Raw genomic sequence first — 15,814 nt, 5'->3', positions numbered from 1 at the left:
AAAAAAACCCTCCAGGATCCCTGGCCAATCTGGCCTAGTAGAAAATTGCTTCCTGACCCCAAAGTGGCAATTGGCACTACCCTGGGCATGTCCTCCCTCTCATGATCTGCCTAGGGTCATAGAATCAGCTTTGCTGACAGATGGCCATCTAGCCTCTGCTTAAAAGCCTCCAGGGAACGAGAGCCCACCACCTCCCAAGTAAGCCTGTCCCACTGAGGAACCGCTCTAACTGTTAGAAAGTTCTTCCTAATGTTAGCCGGAAACTCTTTTGATTTAATTTCAACCCTCTGGTTCTTGTCCGATCTTCTGGAGCAACAGAAAACAACGCAGCACCATCCTCTATATGACAGCCCTTCAAATACTTGAAGATGGTTATCATATCTCCTCAGTCGTCTCCTCTCCAGACTAAGCATACTCAGCTCCTTCAACCTTTCCTCATAAGTCTTGGTCACCATTTTTGCTGGTGCAAGTTCACACCGGCAAAAATGAGTATTCCGGGAGCGAAAAGGCCCTGGGAATGCCCCCTTTGGTGTTGGCGCGAGCCCTTGTGCTGGAGAAATGCTGCTGCTGAGGCTGTGCTGGCGCCTGTGCCTTGCACTGCCACGCAGCTCCCCAGAACCAGCGTAGGTGGCCCTGCAGTGACATCAGTGCCCATTTGGATGATGCAAGTGGGACTTAGGGCGCTGTAGGGGTCACGCCACCTTCAAACTCCTTTTGCCCCCTATTATGTACGCGTGGGTGATACACGAGACCGGAGACAGAGTTCCAACAACAACTGCTTTATTAACAACCTAGAACTGAACTGAACCACCAATGCTCAACAACTGCTTATATGCCAATCCCAACCACCAGGAGCCACGACCCCAAGTCCTTGATTGGGCGGCTAGAGTTCATGGTCCAATGAGAAGTATGTGCGAAGGAGCCTGGAGGGAAATGGCAAACTCAATCTGAGCCTTACATACATAACACCACCACCACCCCTTCAGGATTGCACTGTAAGTTGAAAAGAACAAGAAAAACTGTTCACTTGGTTTATTGGAAAGGCCACAATTTCTCCAAAGATAAACCCCAAACTTATATTAGTGTACCAACAATTATTTGTAATAGTCTAGGAATGCATTAAGGAAGCTATTTAAGTATTGCAGAACATATTTGATATACTCTCTGATGAAAGATCAGAATCTACTGAGTGGTCAAGACAAAAAAGTAAGCTCTAGTGAGAGATGTTTCTTATGACAATATTGTCATAAGTACAGTTCTTTTCAAGTCTCAACTATCATTTACTTCTAAAAAGACAAAAGAGCTCACCAATATAGGACAGCCATTAAATATCCTGTGATTCCATCAGTCCACCAAGTGGGTTTTTGCCTCACTCAAGGCTTGTTCCTTCACCGTTGCCAGCCCCCCCCCTTTCATTCACACACACTCTCAGCCTGAATATATTTACTGCATGTGCAACACTGTGAGCAAGTCCCACACGGCAAGCACAGAACATGGACAGCAATCAACATGTCTTGTGCCTCCAGATGGATCTTGCAGCAACAAACACAGCAATGATCTTGCAGTGACTTCAGCTTTCAAGGAAGCCTTTTTGGGAGAAATCAGGGAGTGCCAACAGGATGAAAGCAATTAGCCATGCCAAGCTAGAAGACAAAGTTGCCTCTCCCCATATTGTGTTGGGATCACTGACCATTAACATAATTTGGACAATGCTCTGTGACCAGCTGGAACCTCTGATTCAAATCATCCCACTGGCTCCAAAGTTGTTACTGAATACATGACTTGGCATCATGTCTTCTGTTTTGTAATTATAATACAATCAAAATCTTCCCTTCCAGCTGTCCTCCCCTGGTTAATTTAATCAGTCCTATAATTTTCTTCTGATAAGTTGCCCAAATCACAGATATTCCTTTATCCTCTGTTGCAGTTTTTTGTTTCTTGAAAAAAACCTGTCTAAAACAATATATCTAGCCTGGATTTAGAGGCACTAATTTGAGTCTGATTCTGGCTACAAACTGGACTGCAACTCAGGCTTCCAACACACTGGATCCCTCCTTTCATCTGATTTCTACACAGACTAAGAAAGGTATATCTTTGCCCCCCATCTATATCTATCTCCCTTTATTTTCCAAACTACACCACACAGAGAGCTGGCACTTTGCTCTTCTTTGCCATTTAGGCCTCACATCTGGAAGACTGTGCACCTCTACTCCAACAGACCCACTTCTCTATCATTTTTCCCCATTGGCCATTTATGCATGAGAGGTTTTGCCTTGGATTTGCCACTCTCTAGATGTACATTTCCCCCATCCAAATTATCAAAACTCTGCATGGGGGTTTAGTTTTGAGAATTTGGATGGGGAAAATGTGCATCTAGAGAGCAGCAAATCCAAGGCCAAACCTCCCATGCATGAATAGCAATGGCATAAACGGCCATTGTTTCCACATTTACACTTTTATCCATATATTCCTTTTTAAATCTTTAAATCAGTTTTCTGTAATTGTTTTCCTGTTGAAACTTGCTATTCTCAGCCACCCTTTAGATAAAAAGACTCCAGTTTTCACTCCTTGCACAAAAATACAAGCTATTTCCCCACGTTAGTCTGAATGTATGTTAACGTGTTTGTGAGGATGTGGTAACACCCTCTTCACCTTGGAACAGCTTTCAGAGGAAGTCCAGATTACTCCTTCCCTCCTGTTATTCTGGAGAGTATGTAAAAGTGTTCTGTTTCAAACTGGACTGGAAAATGTTGATTAGAGATTAGACTGGGTCATGGGTTTTAGATTTAATGTGATTTTAAAAATATTTCCTAGTTTTAATTTGATCTATTGTAAGCCACTTCAGACTGTTTTGAAGAAACAGAATACAAATTTGTAAATAAATAGCTGATGTCATGAAGACTTATGCAGTAGCTCATAGATGGATTTCATCAGCTAAACATCGAATAGTGAAATTACCTTTGAAGTCAGTTGTCACTGGTTCTTCTTCCCTGCTGGGACCAAAAGAATAAGAAAACCCTTATCAAAATAAAATTATGTTTCAGTTCTTTCACCCATGAAGCTGACACATATTTGTAATCTGAGCTGTAGCTAGTACGGAAGGTTCATTGAAGCTGGATGCGCTGCATAAAGCCAGAGAGAATGTTTACGCTTAAAAAAAACAACAGGACAGCAAAAAAGCACTTTAATTTACGGCTCTAAGGGACTCAACACATAGCAAACTGCCTGTATCCAGAGCAACCAAATCACATATGAAAGATTTCTATTGTACATAGTACACAGGTAGTGGCTGCTACTGCCATTGACAGCAGCAGGTAGGCACATGGTGACAATGTGATAGACAAAAGATAATGGAACTGGAATGCTGAATCCAAGGACCAACAACAATCTGGAGATAATGAGTCAGTGAAGCTGAGGGTCACAAGACATTGTAAGAGAATTTCTGTGGTTAGATAAAACTAGCTAATGTTGCCACTCGCACAGCACTATTGCTGCTTGACAGACATGCATACATATGATTGGTGACTGTGTGCCCAAAGATATTTATATACCATTTGTACTGACCATGACAACAACACCAAGCTCCAGCTTCACAGATGTTTCATTTTCTCAGAGACACATGCATTAAAGATTAAAGTCATTATGGATATTTAAACACCGTCCAGTTCAACTCATGTTCTGCCTGCCAACAGAGAGATGTTTTTTGTCAATCAGTTTAGTTGCTTGTGAACAGTTCAAGTTGCTAGTTGGATTACTTTTCACATTCTAACAGTACAGTACAGTACAACAGGCAGTGTTTCAAACATGTGGTTTCTCACACAGTCTGATGGGAGTCCCACATTCCCCACTCCCACCCCTCCACAGACCTGCTGTTACTGCATGCTCAGCAGCCAGTCATATAAGTAAACAGTGGGCAAATCACTCAATCAGCCCACAATTATATACACTCCATTAATAAAACACACAACCCAACTTACCTTCTTGGTGTTTGTGTTAAATCTTTGCTATCAATGTTATTTTGCACGTGTGCATTTTCATACTGTCTTATGGGAGGCATAGTTCTCACTTCACATCATTTGTTTATCTAACCCAGTGGTTCCCAACCTTTTTTTGACCAGGGACCACTAGGACTTTTTTGTTCGGTTCAGGGACCCCAAGGTTCAAAATAAAAATTCTGAGAATTTGAAAATAAACTTTAATCATAACTGTTAGTTAAACATTAAACTTAGAATAATATTTGAATATATATATTTTAATATAGAGAACTTTTAATTGAAAATATTAATTTATTATGGGTTTATAACTTTGTTTCGCGGGCCTCAATTTAGTTCTCGCGGACCCCTGGGGGTCCACGGACCCCTGGTTGGGAACCAGTGATCTAACCCATCCATCCATGCCCCTGGCTAGAATCATCTCACCTACTGCCCAGACAGAAAATTCCCTGCAAGGCCAGGAAAAGGAACTCAAGCCTTCAAGGAAAGCATCTCCACTACCACAGCTACTGCACAGCTGCAAAGCTGTCCAACAGCTGTTCAAGGCAGATGGCAGACAGATAAGAGGTTCAAGTCATGTGGGACACGGCTGTGAAATATGCTATGTTTGCCTATTTAACATGCTCAATGTGAAGCTTGCAGCAGCCCTAGAAATAATGGCAAAATGTCTGTGATATGTTTGTATGCCAGTTTATATTACAGTACCATGAATTTTTCTGTAGAAATTCTTCAGTGGGGGGTCAATCAGTTTGAAAGGACCCACAGAGTCAGTCCCACTCACAGCATTGTGGTATTCATTCTCGACAGGCAAGTGTCACACACGTAACATTTAGTGTTTCACTGTTGTTGCTGCTTGCTTCACGGATTATTTTTGCTGAGGCACCTTTCAGATTACTGTTCTAAACAGGATGTTATCCGTTGTTGGCCCAACTCTAAGAAAAGCAATACAGGGATGGACGTTTCATACAGCTCATTTTAATCCATCTGTGAGCAGTCTCTAAAGCACTCTGAAGCGCTCTGGCCGTTTCAAACAGTGCTGCACCCCCTTTCCCCCTTTTTAGTGGCATTGTCTTTTTCAGCTTTTTTTTTTAATGTTCTAAGATTAGGGCAAGCCAATGTATTCGAATGCTGGTGATATAGCAATTCAGTGCTATATGGCACTATAGCACTAATCTTTGAACGTTACAAAAAAGAAGATAAAGAACACGCTGCTAAAAAAGGTGGGGGGGAAAGAGGTTCTTTCAAAAGTGCTCCAGATATTTTAAACAGGACACTGGAGCAATTCAGAAGTACAATGAAGAACTGAAAATCGGAGAAAGCAGTTTTATAAAAAAAAATGGCTGAGCCCCGGGATGCCAATGGGACTCAAGCACCTTTGTCTGAATAGGTTAAAAAAATCTGTTAACAGCCACAAGCCAAAATAGTTGTCTGAAATTATACAAAAATCCATTAGCAATCAGCTGCTCGAACGGATTATAAGGGCAGTTTGAAAGGGGCCTGAGAATGCTTTCTTTTCTGGTTTCTTTCATCCTATCCTTGAATAGCACTATAGGGACCTTATGTTATGAGGCAGTATAGAAATCACCTAAATTTTTTTTAAAATCCATCTCAAATAGGTGTACATAGTACTGCTATATTTATGTAACAAAGTTATATCTCAGCCTTCTAGACCAAGGAGTGCCAGAAGCTAAGAGACAAGGATCAAGAGCACTAATCCAGCCACTCCCAGATTATATACCTGCAACAGAAGAGGAACAGAACAGTCCAAACTGTTGGTGGGGTTTACAGCCCCGCAAACTAATGCCTCGACTCTACATTTTGTGGAGAAAGTGCACAATAGATATTAAAAATTAAAATAGTTAAGTATGTAAATAAAATGGGAATAAATGAGTCAGGCATCTAGTCTCCACAATACATACAGAAGACCTGACACTAGATCTCAGAGAAGGAGACAGAATCAACAGTGTCCCTTGGACAATCAATTAGGGTTGCTGACTCTGGTTGGGAAATGCCTGAAGATTTGGTGGTTGAGCATAGGGCTGCCAAGCCCCTGGCAGGGGATCCACTGTTCTCAGCTTTGAGCAGCAGGGGGAGAAAAATAAGCAATAAATGGTCGTCGACATTACTTCAAGGGAAAAACCTGGAAGGGACATCAGTCCCCTCTAGGTTTTACCACAGAATTTCTGATGATTCCTAGAAAGGCATGACACCACTTCCAGGTTTCCCCTAGAAGTAATGTCACTGACGGTGGACCCCCATGTCCCTGTCCCCTATCTCAAGCTGGTTGCCAGTCCATTCCTGTCAACTTAATGGAGCCTAGGGAGGCCTTGGGAGGGGAGGGACCTCAGCAGGGTATAATGCCGTAGAGTCCACAAACTAAAGCAGCCATTTTCTCAAGGGGAACTGTTTTTTGTAGCCTGGAGATAGTTACCATTCAGGGAGATCTTCAGTTCCCATCCGGAGGTTGGCCACCCTACAATTCAATACATATGTACCATACTATCATGCTTGATTATAAATACAAATCAAGGTAGCAAAAAAAAAATGTAAGTGGGATCATAAACAAAGAGGACTAAAAGAAGTTCAAGTACTCCAGTCAATTCATCAGATTTTTGAAATACACCTCTTTTTGACAATTTGGCTCAGACTATGTATGAAATATAAAACTAAATGAACAAAACTGAAAGATGAAAATAATTTAAATGTAGAGGCTGTGTCAGTGGCAAATGATAATTTAATAAACAGCCAGATAATTTAATAATCTAGTTATTAAAAAGAATAGTTGGGAATGATATCACCCTCACCCTCAGTCACACTAGACTCAGAAGAAAGTTTATCCATCTATAAAATATTATAAAAAGAATAATGTTATGTTTTTTCATGTTTTCCCTTAAATAACAAGGCTGGTGACCTTAAATACATCTGCCCCCAATTTAAAAAGTTCTATCTAGTTTCCTGACTTTAAAAAGATGTGGACTAGTGAGCTGATATCTGTACAGGCAGGATATAAATGTGCTACTTAAATAAAGGAGTGTAGTAAATGCCAGTGGTAGATCTACTTTTGTAACTGAAAAACAAAATAAAAATGATTCATGAGATTCTCTGCATGGGGTTGGATCATGGACAATCAGAAAGTGGGACCATATTACAAATTTGTACCAAGCACAGAGAAATGGTGGTTGGGTTCCAAGTACAAACGAAGGGAAATTGGAAGGAAGAAAAGCAAGAGGAAGATCTGGATACAACTGTGTAAAGCAAACCTGAAAAGACAGAAAAGAATGGAAGGTTGTTGAAGACCAGTCTATGACTTGAAACACATGAGAGATTGCAGATGATGGTATATTATTTTACAGCCTGATTTCATCCAGGGATGAAATCAGCTGAGCAGTATAATAGATTGATTGATTGCCCTTGACCCATTCCATCAGGCCGCTGGGTATGCCAGAATATTCAGGAGATTTCCCCCAATTTATAATCTCTAGCTCTAGTCTGTAGATTTGGAATCACTGTTATGCAAAACATGTAAATGGGCCCAAATGTCTTGAAAATTGGACAAAAAAGACCGCTTACTAAAGATCATATACTTTGGACCTAAAACAGAGTATTAAAGAGACTCAGGTCGGGTCAAAGCAATAGTTATATGACTGTCTCTCTACAACTGATCGAGTGCATGAGAAGCCTGTGTGTGTGTAGATTATTTCAGCTCTTTTCTCATCCCAAAGAAATGACTCCCTCTCTCATTAGCCTCCACATAGGTTCAGATGTTATACATTGTGGTAATTATTTCCAAATCATAAGTGCAAACACTCACCCTGATTGGAAAATTAGCAGATTCCAAACTCAGGTAATTTGTTCTTAATGAGGAACTTGTTGAACTGAATTTAACAATTAGCTCACTCCCTTTGCTGGCTGAACATGGCAGGGTTCTGTAGGGGAAATCATATATTCATCTTTCATTTCAGAAGAAGAAATATTCATCTTTCATTTCAGCCATTTATGCAACAGTGCTGTTCACACTTACCTAGGAGTAAGTTCCGTTCAACTTAGTGACACTTGCTTCTGGGCACATGCACATGGAATGAGGCTACATGAAAACTCTAGATCATTTTCCATGTCATTTGATGCCTTGGGTGTCTTTCTGGAACAGAGAATCTATATGGTGCTCTGTGGCTTTTTTGTTAGACACACACAGAAGCCCTAGAGTTGCTAAGTTTTGGAAGACAAAATTTGGAGGGGGAAGACAAAACTGAGTGAGGGAACATATCCCAGCCATCAGGTAAAAACCTTTATCCTTTTAAATACCCTGTGTGCAGGCCAATTTGGATCAGGCCCACACACAGGGTATTCAACGAGAGGAAAGATTTATCTGGTTAAATAGCCTATGTGTGTGTGTAAAGTGCCTTCAAGTCGCAGCCGACGTATGGCGATCCCTTTTGGGGTTTTCATGGCAAGAGACTAACAGAGGGGGTTTGCCAGTGCCTTCCTCTGCATAGCAACCCTGGCATTCCTTGGTGGTCTCCCATTGAAATACTAACCAGGGCTGACCCTGCTTAGCTTCTGAGATCTGACAAGATCAGGCTAGCCTGTGTAGCAGTCTCTGACATGATCATGGTATTTTGTGAACATGTGCAGAATTAATTCCATATAGAGCTTAAACACATCATGCAAACTGAGCCACTATAGAGGATTGTGTAATGTATAATGAAAGTCTGTGTCATGCTGACAGGCTAGCTCTGTGTCAGGCTGACAGACTACTCTCAAGGTTAGCTCTATCAAAGCTAACTACTAAAGTTACTCTGGCTTTGTCCTTGAAGGGGCAGAGCTGAGCACCTTCCCTTGAAGGGGCAGCGTAAAGCACTTTGTCCATAAAGTGTGCAAAACTCACCTTTCTGACTCAGCTGCCAGATGTCAGAATCTCAAAGGCCTTTTCAAGGTCTTAAGTTATCTTAATGTACTAACAGTGCATTAATAGCTGAAATTGTGCTTAATATAGCCTAAAGGCATTATAGATCTCTCAAGATAAGAGTAATATGCTTCCTTGCTCTACTGTAATCTTGCTAGAGGCAATCCTGCTAACTAATGTAAACAATGACACTTTGCAAGTGACAATGTCAGCTATAATTGTGTTTCATGAGTTATATAGTTAAATGTTGTGCTACAGATTTCTAAGTAGTCTCATTTAATGCGTATTGTCCTAACGAAGAGGATGGTATAGAAATTAAATATGTAACGTGATCATGTAACTCAGAAATGAGTGTTTATACTTTAAGCACAGAGGAGTGAAAGGGAAGGATGTCCATATTTGGACAATAAGATATCAGAGGACAGGAGCAGATGCCACTAAGCTCCTGGTATCTGATAAAAGAGAATAAAGGTACCCTTTTGAAGGATAAGGAAGAGGGGATAAAGGAACACTCTTAATGGGTCTAGAAACAGCATAAATACAGCTGCAGAACAGCTGGCACTTTAGAGTGTTATGACTGACAGACTGCAGCTGTCTGAAGTAACACTTCTCCATCTCAAAAGGCTTGAGATGTAAAACATTGAAACTCTGTCCTTGTGTGGACAGTAGTTCTCAGATATCTTGAAGTATCAAGATCTGGATATTTCAACATATCTTACTTACAGTCTTCTTGTGAGACTGCTCTATTCCTAGAAGAGGATAGAGACCCTTAGAATTCCTATTCTTTGAATGGGAATCTAAGTGCAGTGATCTTTCCATGTATTGGAACACTGAGAGTCCATCAGATTTATGGATTCTTACAAACTAAGCCTATTTGGCTTACCAATGCTAAGAAGCATCCTGAATACAGGGCTAATAGCTATACCTCTGAGATTGTGTCAGAACGTCCTCTACTTAACAGAGGGACTTCTGAACCTCCTCAGAGCAAGAGGAAGTTCCTGAAGGGAACTTCTCCCCAGAGAAGTTCCTGAAGGGAAAGGAGACTCTCTGTACTCTGTGAGATATGCACAATGCACATACACAGATTGGCACAGTCAAAGAGACTGTAAACAGCCTTAAGCTAACACATAGTATTTATACATTCAGCATTACTGTCTTGAACTAGAAAGAGCATGCATAGCATGTACATAGACAATGCCTGATCTTAATTATGATCAGTTAAGAATATTAATAGAAGTCTTTAAAGGATTCAAGACTTAGCAAATACAGATGCTCTGGGATAACTTCATATGTTCTCATAGAGCTTAGACTCTTAAAGGACTCCAGATGACACAGCAAGGTATAGTGTGTCTTCTGTACAGAAATGTTATGATGTTTTGAATGGTTTGAGTTAGGATGCTTCTAACCAAATCTTTCTTCAAAGAATTAACCATATTTTGACAGGATTTCTGTAACCTTTTATTCTGAATGAAGGTGCATTGCACTAAGGATACTTTATGAGTATATTCTGACTAAAATACTCCTTTAAGGAGGCATAGAGAATGTGAATGATTACTTGCTACATAAACATGTTTAAGACTAATGATGTCTATCCTTATATGATATTTTAAGGCTTTGAAACCAAAACATATATTATATAATGTAAATAAATGTGTTTTTTATATACTTCTACTCTTGTCCATTATTATAAATTTATTGGCGTGTTCAAGAGATGTCCTAGGAACAATAACAAGTTTCTAGGAACCGTTGATTCCGGTCTAGTGGTGTCTCGCTGAATAAGATAACATATCCCTTCTTAGGAAGGGGTCCTTTCTAAGAGTGTAGGCACTTAACGGCCCGAACCGCGACACCTGGGAAAGATTTATACGGTTAAATAGCCTATTAGATGGGCCCAATTTAGAGCATCCCAACACTGCACCCTAATTTTAGTTAGCTCTACAACAAGGCTGTGAGACTGCTGTACAAGATGTTTTAGGCACTCTTCATAAATTGCTTTAAGCTCTTCTTCATTCTAGTACTCATTAGGCAGATCCCATGATCTGTCAGCAGAAGATGCTGATGTCCACTGGTCTTCCTGGCTTTTTCCTCCTTTGAGCAACCATTTCTAGACCTTGGAAAATTTATTCCTACGATCTAGAGTAGGGTTGCCATCCTTCAAGGGAAGCTTGGAGTTCTCCAGGGATTACAACTAACCTCCAGACTACAGAGAATTGTTCCTCAAGAGAAAATGGTAGCTTCAGAGGATAGACTCTATGGAAGGACATCTCTGCTAAGCCCCCTTCCTTTCGCCAACTCCACCCACCTCCAGGAATTTCCCAAGCCAGCATTGGCAACCTTAAAAGTAATAGCCCAGTGGGTGGGGAGGCTGCAGTAGGGGGAGTGAAAAAATAAATCTTCCCTGCCTCTTCTGTGCGTGGAGCTCCACCAACAGACGAGGAAGAAGGGAATACATTTTCCCCTGTCTGCAGCCACACCAATCTTCAGGGCTATTACTGCACACAAGTCCCTAGGAATACACTTTCCTGTGGTCAGAAATGGCTGCAGGGGGAAAGGAAGATTGGGAATCCTTGTGCAGACCTCACGTGATCCTTGAGCTGGATCCCAGTCTTTTTCTGTGGACCCACACTGTTTACTGTAGTTGTGAGTGAATCATTTAATTGGATGCATATCAGCTCATTCTCTGGTTTGGTTGGATCCATCCCTGAGGATGTTAGACTAGCTTCTTCACTGGATGATTTCCACTCATGTTTTTATGTGAAAAGGTTTTCACCATGACTGAAGCAGAGAGATGGAAGGGGCCATACAGGCTATCTAGTCCAACCCCCTGCTCAAAGCAGGATCAGCCTAAAGCATCCCTGATAAATGTTCATCCAGCCACTGCTTGAAGACTGCCAGTGAGGGGCACCACGTCCCTAGGCAGCCAATTCCACTGCTAAACAACTCTTACTGTAAAAAAAATTCCCAATATCCAGCCGATACCTTTCCTCCCGTAATTTAAATCCTATGCTGCCAATAGGAACAGCTCCCTGCTCTCATCTGACAGCCCTTCAAATACTTAAAGAGAGCAATCCTGTCCCCCCTCAACCTTCTCTTTTCCATTCCCAAGTCCCTCAGCCTTTCCTTTTAGGGCTTCATCTCCAGACCCTTGATCCTCTTCCTCACTCTCCTCTGAACCTGCTCTATTATGTCCACTTTCTTTTTGAAGTTAGGCCTCCAGAACTGCACACAGTACTCCAGGTGCAACCTGACCAATGTGGTGTACTGCGGGACTATGACATCTTGTGATTTGGATGTTATGCCTCTGTTGATACACCCCAAGACCACATTAGCCTTTTTTGCCTCTGCATTACACTGACTGCTCATGATTAGCTTACAGTCCACTTGTACCCCAAAATCCTGTTCACACACACTGTTACCCAGGAGTGTATCCCCCATCCAGTATGTGTGCCTCTCATTTTTGTTTGTTTTATTTGTTCTCATTTTGTGTGTTCTCTTATGTGTTTTAATTATTTTACATGTAGATTTTTTAAAGATTATGTTAAATTCTGTATTGTTGGTAAGGCATGTAAGAATTGTTATGAATATGTTCATAAATACCTTAATCAAGTGGGAACCCGCAAGGGCTTCCCACCCAATAGCCAGCCTACCTTTATCTGCCCCCTGTCTTCAGCTCCCATCCTCCCAGCAGCCTCTGCCTAGGAATCTATGGTCCAGTTGTGTGGTGATGGCTGCTGGGCCAGGCCCACTTGCGTGCTAGGTACCCTCAAGGACTTGTGGGGGGCACCTCACTTTCCTCTGTATCCCCCTCCCCACACCATTTCCTCTTTCCCTTCTCCTGGCAACCCTTGTATCTTCTTACCTTTCCCTTCTTCATTCTCATCTTCTCAGCCATTCACCAATGGTGGTGCACTACCTGTGGTGCACTGATGTGGGGCCTTGGAGCTCCGCAAGGGTCAGTGCCGAGTAGAGGCGCGTCCATACTGGTGACGGCGGGTCCTTGCTCTCTTTTCTCACCCATTGGTACACTTCTCCCCCTGGTCACTGCCCCTGGGGATGCTGCAGTGGAGGTCAAGGAAGGGAATTTGGCAGGCCTCAGAATAGGGTGGGTGTGAGGGTCTGGTATTCTTTACTCCCCTTCCCCACTTTGATCCTTGCCTATCTCTTTGAACTCGTAAAAGCGGTTCACACCTCCCCGCAACCCGGCGCCTCTGCTGTCTTTCCCAGGTGCCCTCCCCTACCGCGCTTCCTGTGAGCACTCCCTCAGGCCGAGTCCGGCCTTGAAGATCTGATAGCCCTAGCAGCCTTGCTGGGACCCGTTTGATGTTTTGTATTGCACCAATCTATCTTGTAACTTCCCATAACATCAGTGTGAACCCTAGTGCCCTGGAATAGATATATTTTGTAACCCGGCTATGCCAATTCACTTGCAACTTTGAATCCGTGTCTGTCTCATCTGTCTGAAGCCTTCAATAAATCTATTGTTTCTGCATTCAAGCCTGAGCAGTGATTTTGCGAAGTTAGCCCAGGGAGTTGGGAACTCTCACATTAAGTTGCAAGACCTTGCCTTTTCGCTCTGCGTCTGTACCTTAAGGGACAGTGATGCCAGGCGACGAGGATCCCTCTTCCCCCCCGGCTTCACCGGGGAAACCCGAGGTTCCGGAGAAACCGGACCCGAAGGAGGAGGATGCCAGGCGGAAGGTACCCGGCGCCCCACACCCGGGACCGGGCTTGGGTACGAAGCCCAAGAACACCTTCAACTCCTGGCTGGACTCTCCGAAGGGCTGGTCGCTTTCCCGGACCGAGGCGAAGCATCGCCGTTTGGGATTGTCCGGCACGGGGCTCGTGGACGACCCCGCGCGTAAAGAGGTCCTGATGGACGAGGAACGGAGGCTCTGGCAGGAGGAACGCCAAGCTATGCTGGAGCGGATGGATGCCATGCAAGCCGTGATGGGTGAGATGGCAGCTGCCATGGACGCGCTGAAGGTACAGCCTCCCCCCGGCAACCCTCCGGATGGAACACCGGCGACTCCTCCCGCTCCTCCCAGCGCTCCGGCCCGCCGTGACCTGAAAATCACGTATGATGGGTCGGGGGATCAGTTAACCTTCTTTATGGTCCAAGTGGATATTTTTATGAGGGAACAGGCCCGGACCTTCACCTCGGAAGAGTCCCAGGTCCAGTATGTGGCCTCCCTTCTCCAAGGAGAAGCGGCCGCGTGGATGGTGTTACAGTATGAACTCCGCTCCCCTGTGTTGCGGAATCTGGATGAGTTTATGGTCGCTCTCCGCAACAGATTCGAGGACCCGAACTTGGGGGAGCGGGCTAAGGCCACTCTGATGCAACTGCGCCAAGGGACTAAGTCGGTAGCGCAGTATGCGAGTGAATTCCAGTCTCTGTCGAGCAGAATTCTGGACTGGAGCGAGGCTACCCGGGTGCAGTGCTTCAGGGAGGGATTAAACCCGGACCTGCAACATTGGGCCTTCATGCAAGGCAACCCCCCGGACGTCGAGGGCTGGGTGCGCCATGCCGCCGACATTGAAAATCGGAAGCAGCTCCTGACCCTGTCCAGACAGCGCACCGGTCGCGACTCGAAGCTGAAAGGGGACCGGCCCGGCGGTATCAAGGATTCCCGAACCCCGGGGGGCCCCTCCACAGCCGAACGCCGCAAACGCTTTGAAACCGGGGTGTGTTTGGTGTGCGGTGGCAAGGGCCATTTCGCCTCGCAGTGCCCGTCCCGTTCCGGACGCCCCGCTACCCCTCGCCCAACCCCGGCCGAACCGGGGAAAACCCCGGCGGAGGACCAACCTCGACGCCGCAGCGGCGCTCCTGGACGCCGGAGCGCACCCACCGCACTGCACGCGAGCGCCCAAGAGGAAGCCTCCACCTCCACTGGTCCATCGGGACCCCGGATTACAAATGCAGCCTTTGACTCGGCCGAGTCACGGATTACAACTACCACGTCTCCTTCATCCAGTGAGGAGGAAGAGTGGGAGATGCCGGCAAAAAACGCCGTCGGTCTGCTGTAAGGGGGGCTCCTCAGCAGACCGCTCCCGTTGTTGTGCAAGGAGCTCCACCGATGGTAAGCGCCCAAGAGGACAATGTTTATATTCGGGCACACCTCTCGCTGCCCAAGGGGGGTCCAGTTTTAGAATTTCCCGCCTTGGTAGATTCCGGGTGCGCCCGCACTTTGATTAGCGAGGAAGCCGCCAAAAGGTTAGGCGTCCGACGCAAACTGCTCCCAGGTCCTCTCCGCTTTTCCCAGATGGACGGTAGCGACTTTAAGAAGGGACCTGTTACTCACCGTACCGCTGCGGTGATTATGGCTGTGGGGGAACATTGGGAACGCTTATATTTTACTATTGCCCCCATAGTTGCCCCCATAGTCTTGGGGATGAATTGGTTGCAGGGGCATAATCCCACGATCGACTGGGTCAAGCGAACCCTCACGTTCCCGGAGGACCCTTGCAGGGCTCACGACAAGGACCGAGTGCTTTGCACCCCGGCCGCCGCTTTGGTGGGGTCCCTACCCCAAGTCACCCCTCCGCCCCGCCTGCCCCCGGAGTATTCCCAGTTCGCGGATGTGTTCGATGTGAGGGAATGTGACGAATTGCCCCCACACCGGGACACAGACTGTGCCATTGAAATTGTGGGGGAAGGCAAGTTGTCCAAGGGGAAGGTTTACCCCATGAGTCCCAACGAAAAGGCGGTGCTGCGGGACTATCTGGACACCAACCTGGCGAGGGGCTTCATCCGCCCCTCCAAAGCCCCGTACTCCGCCCCCGCGTTCTTCGTTAAGAAAAAAATGGGGGACTTAAGACTGTGCATAGACTTTCGCAGACTGAACGCAGTCACCCAGTCTAACGCTTACCCCCTCCCTCTCATTCCAGACCTTCTTGCGCAACTGAAAGAGGGCCGAATCTT

The sequence above is a fragment of the Euleptes europaea genome, chromosome 16, assembly GCF_029931775.1.
Source record: "Euleptes europaea isolate rEulEur1 chromosome 16, rEulEur1.hap1, whole genome shotgun sequence".
Taxonomy (NCBI): domain Eukaryota; kingdom Metazoa; phylum Chordata; class Lepidosauria; order Squamata; family Sphaerodactylidae; genus Euleptes; species Euleptes europaea.
Note: the sequence above shows the minus strand (reverse complement) of the source record.